The following is a 9,925-nucleotide window of genomic DNA, read 5'->3' as shown; positions in this document are numbered from 1 at the left end:
CGGTAGGCAAAGAGCAGCTCTGCCGGTGGTGGCGTCCGTGGCTACTACGCGCAAAGGAGGGGCGGCGGCTGGGGGGTCCGGTACCCCAAGGCACCCTCTCGGATCGCTAGAGAAGGCTTTCTCACCGAGGGCGTGTCGCCCCCGCCCATCGTCCGCCATCGGTCCCACCAAGGCGCTTACAGACACCATGGCCACGCAACGCAGGAGGGGTCTGCGGTAGAGGTAAGGCCTAGAGCAAGTCGGAGCGTCCGTGGTCAGGGCCGCGAGCCCGCGCTGCCCCGGGCTCGCCATCTCTGGCCACACTGGGCTTAGCTAGGGATCTACAAGGCCCCTGTGCGGCTCCCAAGTCAGTGCCTCCTCTCAGGCCGAGAGACCAAGGGAGGCAGAGACTGGGACGGAGGTGCCGATCAAACAGCACCTCCCAACCAAAGAGCCAGCGCCACGCCGCTGGCTCGGCCCGCCACGGTCACTCCCACACCCGCGGGGAAACCCCAGCAAGGGGAACGCGCGGGCACGCGCCCGAGCCTGCCCGCCCCCACACGGCACGCCGTGGGGGGCGACGAGGCACCCGTCCACCCCGAGGGGGACGAGGGGCACGCCTCCCTTACCGACTCGACCCCTCCGCTCCTCAGACACACCAGCGCAGTGGTTACCTGAGGAGGCCGACGGGAACAGGGAACGACACCGCCACTCGGCCTCGGGCGCCTGAGGGACGACCTGGAACGCTCCAGGGGCACCGCCAACGGCCTGGGGAACGCGCTCACGCGCCCGGGAAGGCGCGCGGCGCGGCGGCAACACGGCCCGCCCCACCGCGGGGAGGGCTGCCCGCGAGACACAGCCAAGAGGCACAGGCGGAGCATCCGCCGCGTCACGGAGACCCCGACACCGCCCACGCCACGAGGCACGGGGCGGGGGAGCGAGGTCGGGCCGGATTCCGCACCCCTGCCGCCTCCCACACGCCACTCGCAGCGGGGGAGAACGGGCGAGGGGACCCGCGGGCAGAGCGAGAAGAGCGGTCCCGTTCGCCATGAACGTCCGTCCCTCGTCTGGCACGGCTTAGGCCCGGCCCGGGAGAGCACAGCATCACCACATCGGTCGGCAGCATAACGCGAGGGACCCCCGAGCAAGGGAAGGCCGGCGAGGACAGCGAGCGGAGGAGCCTGCTTCAGCCTCACCGACCCCTCTCCTCCTCCAGCAAGCGCGGGCGACCACCCCAGGACGAGAACGCCTGACACGCACTGGCACGGAGCCGGTGGGATGGGGTAAGTCGCGACCGCACCCGGGTGCCGGCGGCAGGGAGTGCACGTGGTAGAGGACCCCGCGCCCCTAACCCCGCCGCCCTCGGGTACCAGAGACCGGAGGTGGCACCACGGTCGTGGGGGCGCCTGGAATGCACAAGAGCCGGCGCGCAGGCCCCAGCGGGCGGCTCAAGCGGCGGGGGTGGAAACGGGCGTCCGGTTCTCGGCCAGAGCCCGGAGCCCTCCCCGCACACGCATCCAGGCACCCGGAAGCTCTCGGGCGACTGTCACCCGAGCAGAGCGTGTCAGCACTTACCTGGCGGCACAAAACCACCCATTCGGGGGCAAGAATCGCCGCGCCCGGAGACGGGGCCCACCCACGGATCACCAGGGGAACCCCTGGATCACGGCCACGGCCACCAGACCTCAAGCACGACCCCATCGCCACCAGGCCCGGAGCTCCCGGGGCCATCTGGTCGACCCCAGAAGCGTGGCGGCAGGGGGAGCCGGGGACAGCCTCCCCGGGCCGCCCGCGCGGGCCGGGACCGGTCGGTCCCTCCCTCTGAGTCGCCGGGTCAGGACTTAGAAAAGAATTCCGCGGAGGCGCCTCCGGCGACCGGGCCCGGGGCGGGACCGTGGCTCCCGTCCCTCAGCCGGGGCTCCACCTACGCCTCGAGCCGGCCCCCTCCCGCCTCCGGACAAAGACGCGACCCGCGAAACTCGGAGAGAGAAGTCCGGTCCGACGGCCCGGACCCACCCCGGGCACGCGTCCGGGCCGGGGACGCCCTCCCCGGCCCGCCCTCGAGGGCTCCCGGGGCCGGTCCACGCTCTTCTCCAGGGCGGGACTTGGAAAAAAAAACTGCCACGGAGGAGGAGGCATCCGAGGACCGGGCCCGGTCCCCACCGCCAGAGCCGGTCGACTCGGAAGACCAGTGGGGAAAAGGCCAGCCCGGCGGCCGAGCCCGTCGCGCCCTCCACGGGCCTCCCCCGCAAGGCCCCGGCCGGTCGCCCACCTCCGGAGCGGGGCGCGGAAAGGGGATCGGCGACGCGGAAGGCCCGACCACCGGGCCGCCCTCGGGACGACGGCCGGGCACGGGACGAGCTCCCTCGCCCGTTCCCCCGCGGCGGCCCCCCACCCCCTCCCGGGGACGGAGGGGCACCGGCGGCTGCTGGTCGACCCGTCCGGGAGGCCCCACACCCCGGCCGGCACCGGGCGGCGCGGCGACAGCCACCTCCCTCAGTAGCCTGCACCTCCAATCTCCGGCGAGCGGGCGTCGCGCTCACGCCCCGGCGCCACCGGGCCAGATCCCGCCAGCGACGCCGGCCTCCCGGGACTCTGCCTCGGTCACCGCGGCCGAGTCCCGTCCCTTGGCCCGCGTCGCCGGAGCTCCGGAGGAAAGAGACGATATAAAAGCGGCCGCCAGGTGGCACCCGGCGACCGACGACCGCCTCAGCGGGACGGAGCCGGAGCGCGGGCCCGCCGGGGAGCACAGCCGGGCCGCCGGGCCGCCCGATCCCGTCCCGGAGCCCCCTCGGACCCAGCCTCCCGGCCCAGTGCGGCCCCAGGGCGTCCGCCCGCGGGCTCCCGGCCGCCAAGGCGCAGCCCCAGCCGCAGGAGGGGGACTCGGAAAAGGTTTCTCGGGCGAACACCGGGAAGGGGAAGGGGAGAGTTCCCCCCAGAGAGGCCAGGGGGCGGCCCGGGCCGGGCTGGGCCGGTGCGGCCGGGAGGCCGCCGCTTCCCGGAGCGGCTGGAGCGCCCCCGGGGTTCCCGGGAGGACTTAGAAAATCAGGGCGGGCGGGGACGGTCAAACCGAAACCAGGCACGTCATCCGAGAAGGACCGTGATGACGGGAGGAGGAAAGCTTTCCAGTCCAGAGGGCCTGTCGAAGGCAGGCGGAGAGTCTACCCGCTGAAACTGACGAAGATGGGCAAAAGAAGCTAGCTCAGGCGCCGACATTTAAGGAAATAAAAAAAAAAAGCACGAGGGCGTGGAGAAATGGGGAAAAATCAACACTGAGAAATCTACCCTCTGAAACCGACGAAGATGGGCAACAGGGGCTAGCTCAGGTGGCAATTTTTAAGGAAAAATGAAAGGAAGTGCGTGGAGACCAGGGGAAAAAGCAACACGGAGAAATCTACCCTCTAGAACTGAGAAAGAAGCGCAACAGAGGCTAGCTCAGGTGGCAATCTTTAAGCAAAAAAAATAAAATAAAAAAATACAATGGCGAGGAGACCCGGTCAAAAAGCAACCCTGAAAAAGGTACCCTCTGAAACTGAGGAAGCAGGGCAACAGTGCCTAGCTCAGGTGACAATCTTTAAGCAAAAGAAACACACAAGGGCGTGGGGAGCTGAGGAAAAGGCAACACTGAGAAATCCACCCTCTGAAACTGAGGAAGATGGGCAAGAGAGGCTGGCTTCAGGTGGCAATCTTTAAGCAAAAGAAACACACAAGGGCGTGGGGAGCTGGGGAAAAGGCAACACTGAGAAATCCACCCTCTGAAACGGACGAAGATGGGCAACAGAGGCTAGCTCAGGTGGCAATCTTTAAGCAAAAAAAATAAGATAAAAAAATACAATGGCGAGGAGACCCGGTCAAAAAGCAACCCTGAAAAAGGTACCCTCTGAAACTGAGGAAGCAGGGCAACAGTGCCTAGCTCAGGTGACAATCTTTAAGCAAAAGAAACACACAAGGGCGTGGGGAGCTGGCGAAAAGGCAACACTGAGAAATCCACCCTCTGAAACGGAGGAAGATGGGCAACAGAGGCTAGCTCAGGTGGCAATCTTTAAGCAAAAGAAACACACAAGGGCGTGGAGACCTGGGGAAAAAGCAACACGGAGAAATCCACCCTCTGAAACTGAGGAAGATGGGCAAGAGAGGCTGGCTTCAGGTGGCAAACGTTAAGCAAAAGAAACACACAAGGGCGTGGAGACCTGAGGAAACAGCAACACGGAGATATCGACCCTCTGAAACTCAGGAAGATGGGCAAGAGAGGCTAGCTCAGGTGGCAATCGTTAAGCAAAAACAAAACCCAAAGGCGTGGAGACCTGGGGAAAAAGCAACCCTGAAATATCTACCCTCTGAAACTGAGGAAGATGGGCAAGAGAGGCTGGCTTCAGGTGGCAATCTTTAAGCAAAAGAAACACAGAAGGGCGTGGGGAGCTGGCGAAAAGGCAACACTGAGAAATCCACCCTCTGAAACGGACGAAGATGGGCAACAGAGGCTAGCTCAGGTGGCAATCGTTAAGCAAAGAAACACACAAGGGCGTGGAGGCCTGGGGAAAAAGCAACACGGAGAAATCCACCCTCTGAAACTGAGGGACATGGGCAAAAGAAGCTAGCTCAGGTTGCAACCTTTAAGCAGAAAAAAAACACAAGGGCGTGCAGACCTGGCAAAAAAGCAACAGTGAGAAATCTACCCTCTGAAACCGACGAAGATGGACAACAGAGGCTAGCTCAGGTGGCAATTTTTAAGGAAAAATAAAAGGAAGTGCGTGGAGACCTGGGGAAAAAGCAACACGGAGAAATCTACCCTCTAGAACTGAGAAAGAAGCGCAACAGAGGCTAGCTCAGGTGGCAATCTTTAAGCAAAAAAAATAAGATAAAAAAATACAATGGCGAGGAGACCCGGTGAAAAAGCAACCCTGAAAAAGGGACCCTCTGAAACTGAGGAAGCAGGGCAACAGTGCCTAGCTCAGGTGACAATCTTTAAGCAAAAGAAACACACAAGGGCGTGGGGAGCTGGCGAAAAGGCAACACTGAGAAATCCACCCTCTGAAACGGAGGAAGATGGGCAACAGAGGCTAGCTCAGGTGGCAATCTTTAAGCAAAAGAAACACACAAGGGCGTGGAGACCTGGGGAAAAAGCAACACGGAGAAATCCACCCTCTGAAACTGAGGAAGATGGGCAAGAGAGGCTACCTCAGGTGGCAATCCTTAAGCAAAAACAAAGCACAAAGGCGTGGAGCCCTGGGGACAAAGCAACCCTGAAATATCTACCCTCTGAAACTGAGGAACAAGGGCAAGAGAGGCTAGCTCAGGTGGCACTCGTTAAGCAAAAACAAAACACAAAGGCGTGGAGACCTGGGGAAAAAGCAACCCTGAAATATCAACCCTCTGAAATTGAGGAAGATGGGCAACAGAGGCTAGCTCAGGTGGCAATCGTTAAGCAAAAACAAAACCCAAAGGCGTGGAGACCTGGGGAAAAAGCAACCCTGAAATATCTACCCTCTGAAACTGAGGAAGATGGGCAAGAGAGGCTGGCTTCAGGTGGCAAACTTTAAGCAAAAGAAACACACAAGGGCGTGGAGACCTGGGGAAAAAGCAACAGGGAGAAATCCACCCTCTGAAACTGACGAGGATGGGCAACAGAGGCTACCTCAGGTGGCAATCGTTAAGCAGAAGAAACACACAAGGGCGTAGAGACCTGGGGAAAAAGCAACACGGAGAAATCCACCCTCTGAAACTGACGAACATGGGCAAAAGAAGCTAGCTCAGGTGGCAACCTTTAAGCAGAAAAAAAAAAAGACGCAAGGGCGTAGAGAGCTGGCGAAAAAGAAACACTGAGAAATCTACCCTCTGAAACCGAAGAAGATGGGCAACAGAGGCTAGCTCAGGTGGCAATCTTTAAGCAAAAAAAAGAAAATAGAAAAATACAATGGCGAGGAGACCCGGTCAAAAAGCAACCCTGAAAAAGGTACCCTCTGAAACTGAGGAAGCAGGGCAACAGTGCCTAGCTCAGGTGGCAATCTTTAAGCAAAAGAAACACACAAGGGCGTGGGGAGCTGGGGAAAAGGCAACACTGAGAAATCCACCCTCTGAAACGGACGAAGATGGGCAACAGAGGCTAGCTCAGGTGGCAATCGTTAAGCAAAAGAAACACACAAGGGCGTGGAGGCCTGGGGAAAAAGCAACACGGAGAAATCCACCCTCTGAAACTGAGGAACATGGGCGAAAGAAGCTAGCTCAGGTTGCAACCTTTAAGCAGAAAAAAAACACAAGGGCGTGCAGACCTGGCAAAAAAGCAACAGTGAGAAATCTACCCTCTGAAACCGACGAAGATGGACAACAGAGGCTAGCTCAGGTGGCAATTTTTAAGGAAAAATAAAAGGAAGTGCGTGGAGACCTGGGGAAAAAGCAACACGGAGAAATCTACCCTCTAGAACTGAGAAAGAAGCGCAACAGAGGCTAGCTCAGGTGGCAATCTTTAAGCAAAAAAAATAAAATAAAGAAATACAATGGCGAGGAGACCCGGTCAAAAAGCAACCCTGAAAAAGGTACCCTCTGAAACTGAGGAAGCAGGGCAACAGTGCCTAGCTCAGGTGACAATCTTTAAGCAAAAGAAACACACAAGGGCGTGGGGAGCTGGCGAAAAGGCAACACTGAGAAATCCACCCTCTGAAACGGACGAAGATGGGCAACAGAGGCTAGCTCAGGTGGCAATCTTTAAGCAAAAGAAACACACAAGGGCGTGGAGACCTGGGGAAAAAGCAACACGGAGAAATCAACCCTCTGAAACTGAGGAAGATGGGCAAGAGAGGCTACCTCAGGTGGCAATCCTTAAGCAAAAACAAAGCACAAAGGCGTGGAGCCCTGGGGACAAAGCAACCCTGAAATATCTACCCTCTGAAACTGAGGAACATGGGCAAGAGAGGCTAGCTCAGGTGGCACTCGTTAAGCAAAAACAAAACACAAAGGCGTGGAGACCTGGGGAAAAAGCAACCCTGAAATATCTACCCTCTGAAACTGAGGAAGATGGGCAAGAGAGGCTGGCTTCAGGTGGCAAACGTTAAGCAAAAGAAACACACAAGGGCGTGGAGACCTGGGGAAACAGCAACACGGAGATATCGACCCTCTGAAACTCAGGAAGATGGGCAAGAGAGGCTAGCTCAGGTGGCAATCGTTAAGCAAAAACAAAACCCAAAGGCGTGGAGACCTGGGGAAAAAGCAACCCTGAAATATCTACCCTCTGAAACTGAGGAAGATGGGCAAGAGAGGCTGGCTTCAGGTGGCAATCTTTAAGCAAAAGAAACACACAAGGGCGTGGGGAGCTGGGGAAAAGGCAACACTGAGAAATCCACCCTCTGAAACGGATGAAGATGGGCAACAGAGGCTAGCTCAGGTGGCAATCGTTAAGCAAAAGAAACACACAAGGGCGTGGAGGCCTGGGGAAAAAGCAACACGGAGAAATCCACCCTCTGAAACTGAGGAACATGGGCGAAAGAAGCTAGCTCAGGTTGCAACCTTTAAGCAGAAAAAAAACACAAGGGCGTGCAGACCTGGCAATAAAGCAACAGTGAGAAATCTACCCTCTGAAACCGACGAAGATGGACAACAGAGGCTAGCTCAGGTGGCAATTTTTAAGGAAAAATAAAAGGAAGTGCGTGGAGACCTGGGGAAAAAGCAACACGGAGAAATCTACCCTCTAGAACTGAGAAAGAAGCGCAACAGAGGCTAGCTCAGGTGGCAATCTTTAAGCAAAAAAAATAAAATAAAGAAATACAATGGCGAGGAGACCCGGTCAAAAAGAAACCCTGAAAAAGGTACCCTCTGAAACTGAGGAAGCAGGGCAACAGTGCCTAGCTCAGGTGACAATCTTTAAGCAAAAGAAACACACAAGGGCGTGGGGAGCTGGCGAAAAGGCAACACTGAGAAATCCACCCTCTGAAACGGACGAAGATGGGCAACAGAGGCTAGCTCAGGTGGCAATCTTTAAGCAAAAGAAACACACAAGGGCGTGGAGACCTGGGGAAAAAGCAACACGGAGAAATCCACCCTCTGAAACTGAGGAACATGGGCAAGAGAGGCTACCTCAGGTGGCAATCCTTAAGCAAAAACAAAGCACAAAGGCGGGGAGCCCTGGGGACAAAGCAACCCTGAAATATCTACCCTCTGAAACTGAGGAACATGGGCAAGAGAGGCTAGCTCAGGTGGCACTCGTTAAGCAAAAACAAAACCCAAAGGCGTGGAGACCTGGGGAAAAAGCAACCCTGAAATATCTACCCTCTGAAACTGAGGAAGATGGGCAAGAGAGGCTGGCTTCAGGTGGCAATCTTTAAGCAAAAGAAACACACAAGGGCGTGGGGAGCTGGGGAAAAGGCAACACTGAGAAATCCACCCTCTGAAACGGACGAAGATGGGCAACAGAGGCTAGCTCAGGTGGCAATCGTTAAGCAAAAGAAACACACAAGGGCGTGGAGGCCTGGGGAAAAAGCAACACGGAGAAATCCACCCTCTGAAACTGAGGAACATGGGCAAAAGAAGCTAGCTCAGGTTGCAACCTTTAAGCAGAAAAAAAACACAAGGGCGTGCAGACCTGGCAAAAAAGCAACAGTGAGAAATCTACCCTCTGAAACCGACGAAGATGGGCAACAGAGGCTAGCTCAGGTGGCAATTTTTAAGGAAAAATAAAAGGAAGTGCGTGGAGACCTGGGGAAAAAGCAACACGGAGAAATCTACCCTCTAGAACTGAGAAAGAAGCGCAACAGAGGCTAGCTCAGGTGGCAATCTTTAAGCAAAAAAAATAAGATAAAAAAATACAATGGCGAGGAGACCCGGTCAAAAAGCAACCCTGAAAAAGGTACCCTCTGAAACTGAGGAAGCAGGGCAACAGTGCCTAGCTCAGGTGACAATCTTTAAGCAAAAGAAACACACAAGGGCGTGGGGAGCTGGCGAAAAGGCAACACTGAGAAATCCACCCTCTGAAACGGACGAAGATGGGCAACAGAGGCTAGCTCAGGTGGCAATCTTTAAGCAAAAGAAACACACAAGGGCGTGGAGACCTGGGGAAAAAGCAACACGGAGAAATCCACCCTCTGAAACTGAGGAAGATGGGCAAGAGAGGCTAGCTGAGGTGGCAATCCTTAAGCAAAAACAAAGCACAAAGGCGTGGAGCCCTGGGGACAAAGCAACCCTGAAATATCTACCCTCTGAAACTGAGGAACATGGGCAAGAGAGGCTAGCTCAGGTGGCACTCGTTAAGCAAAAACAAAACCCAAAGGCGTGGAGACCTGGGGAAAAAGCAACCCTGAAATATCTACCCTCTGAAACTGAGGAAGATGGGCAAGAGAGGCTGGCTTCAGGTGGCAATCTTTAAGCAAAAGAAACACACAAGGGCGTGGGGAGCTGGGGAAAAGGCAACACTGAGAAATCCACCCTCTGAAACGGACGAAGATGGGCAACAGAGGCTAGCTCAGGTGGCAATCGTTAAGCAAAAGAAACACACAAGGGCGTGGAGGCCTGGGGAAAAAGCAACACGGAGAAATCCACCCTCTGAAACTGAGGAACATGGGCGAAAGAAGCTAGCTCAGGTTGCAACCTTTAAGCAGAAAAAAAACACAAGGGCGTGCAGACCTGGCAATAAAGCAACAGTGAGAAATCTACCCTCTGAAACCGACGAAGATGGACAACAGAGGCTAGCTCAGGTGGCAATTTTTAAGGAAAAATAAAAGGAAGTGCGTGGAGACCTGGGGAAAAAGCAACACGGAGAAATCTACCCTCTAGAACTGAGAAAGAAGCGCAACAGAGGCTAGCTCAGGTGGCAATCTTTAAGCAAAAAAAATAAAATAAAGAAATACAATGGCGAGGAGACCCGGTCAAAAAGCAACCCTGAAAAAGGTACCCTCTGAAACTGAGGAAGCAGGGCAACAGTGCCTAGCTCAGGTGACAATCTTTAAGCAAAAGAAACACA

Source organism: Equus asinus, chromosome 29 (genome assembly GCF_041296235.1).
Source record: "Equus asinus isolate D_3611 breed Donkey chromosome 29, EquAss-T2T_v2, whole genome shotgun sequence".
Lineage (NCBI taxonomy): Eukaryota > Metazoa > Chordata > Mammalia > Perissodactyla > Equidae > Equus > Equus asinus.
The sequence above is the reverse complement of the archived record's forward strand: the minus strand, read 5'-3'. Positions refer to the sequence as shown.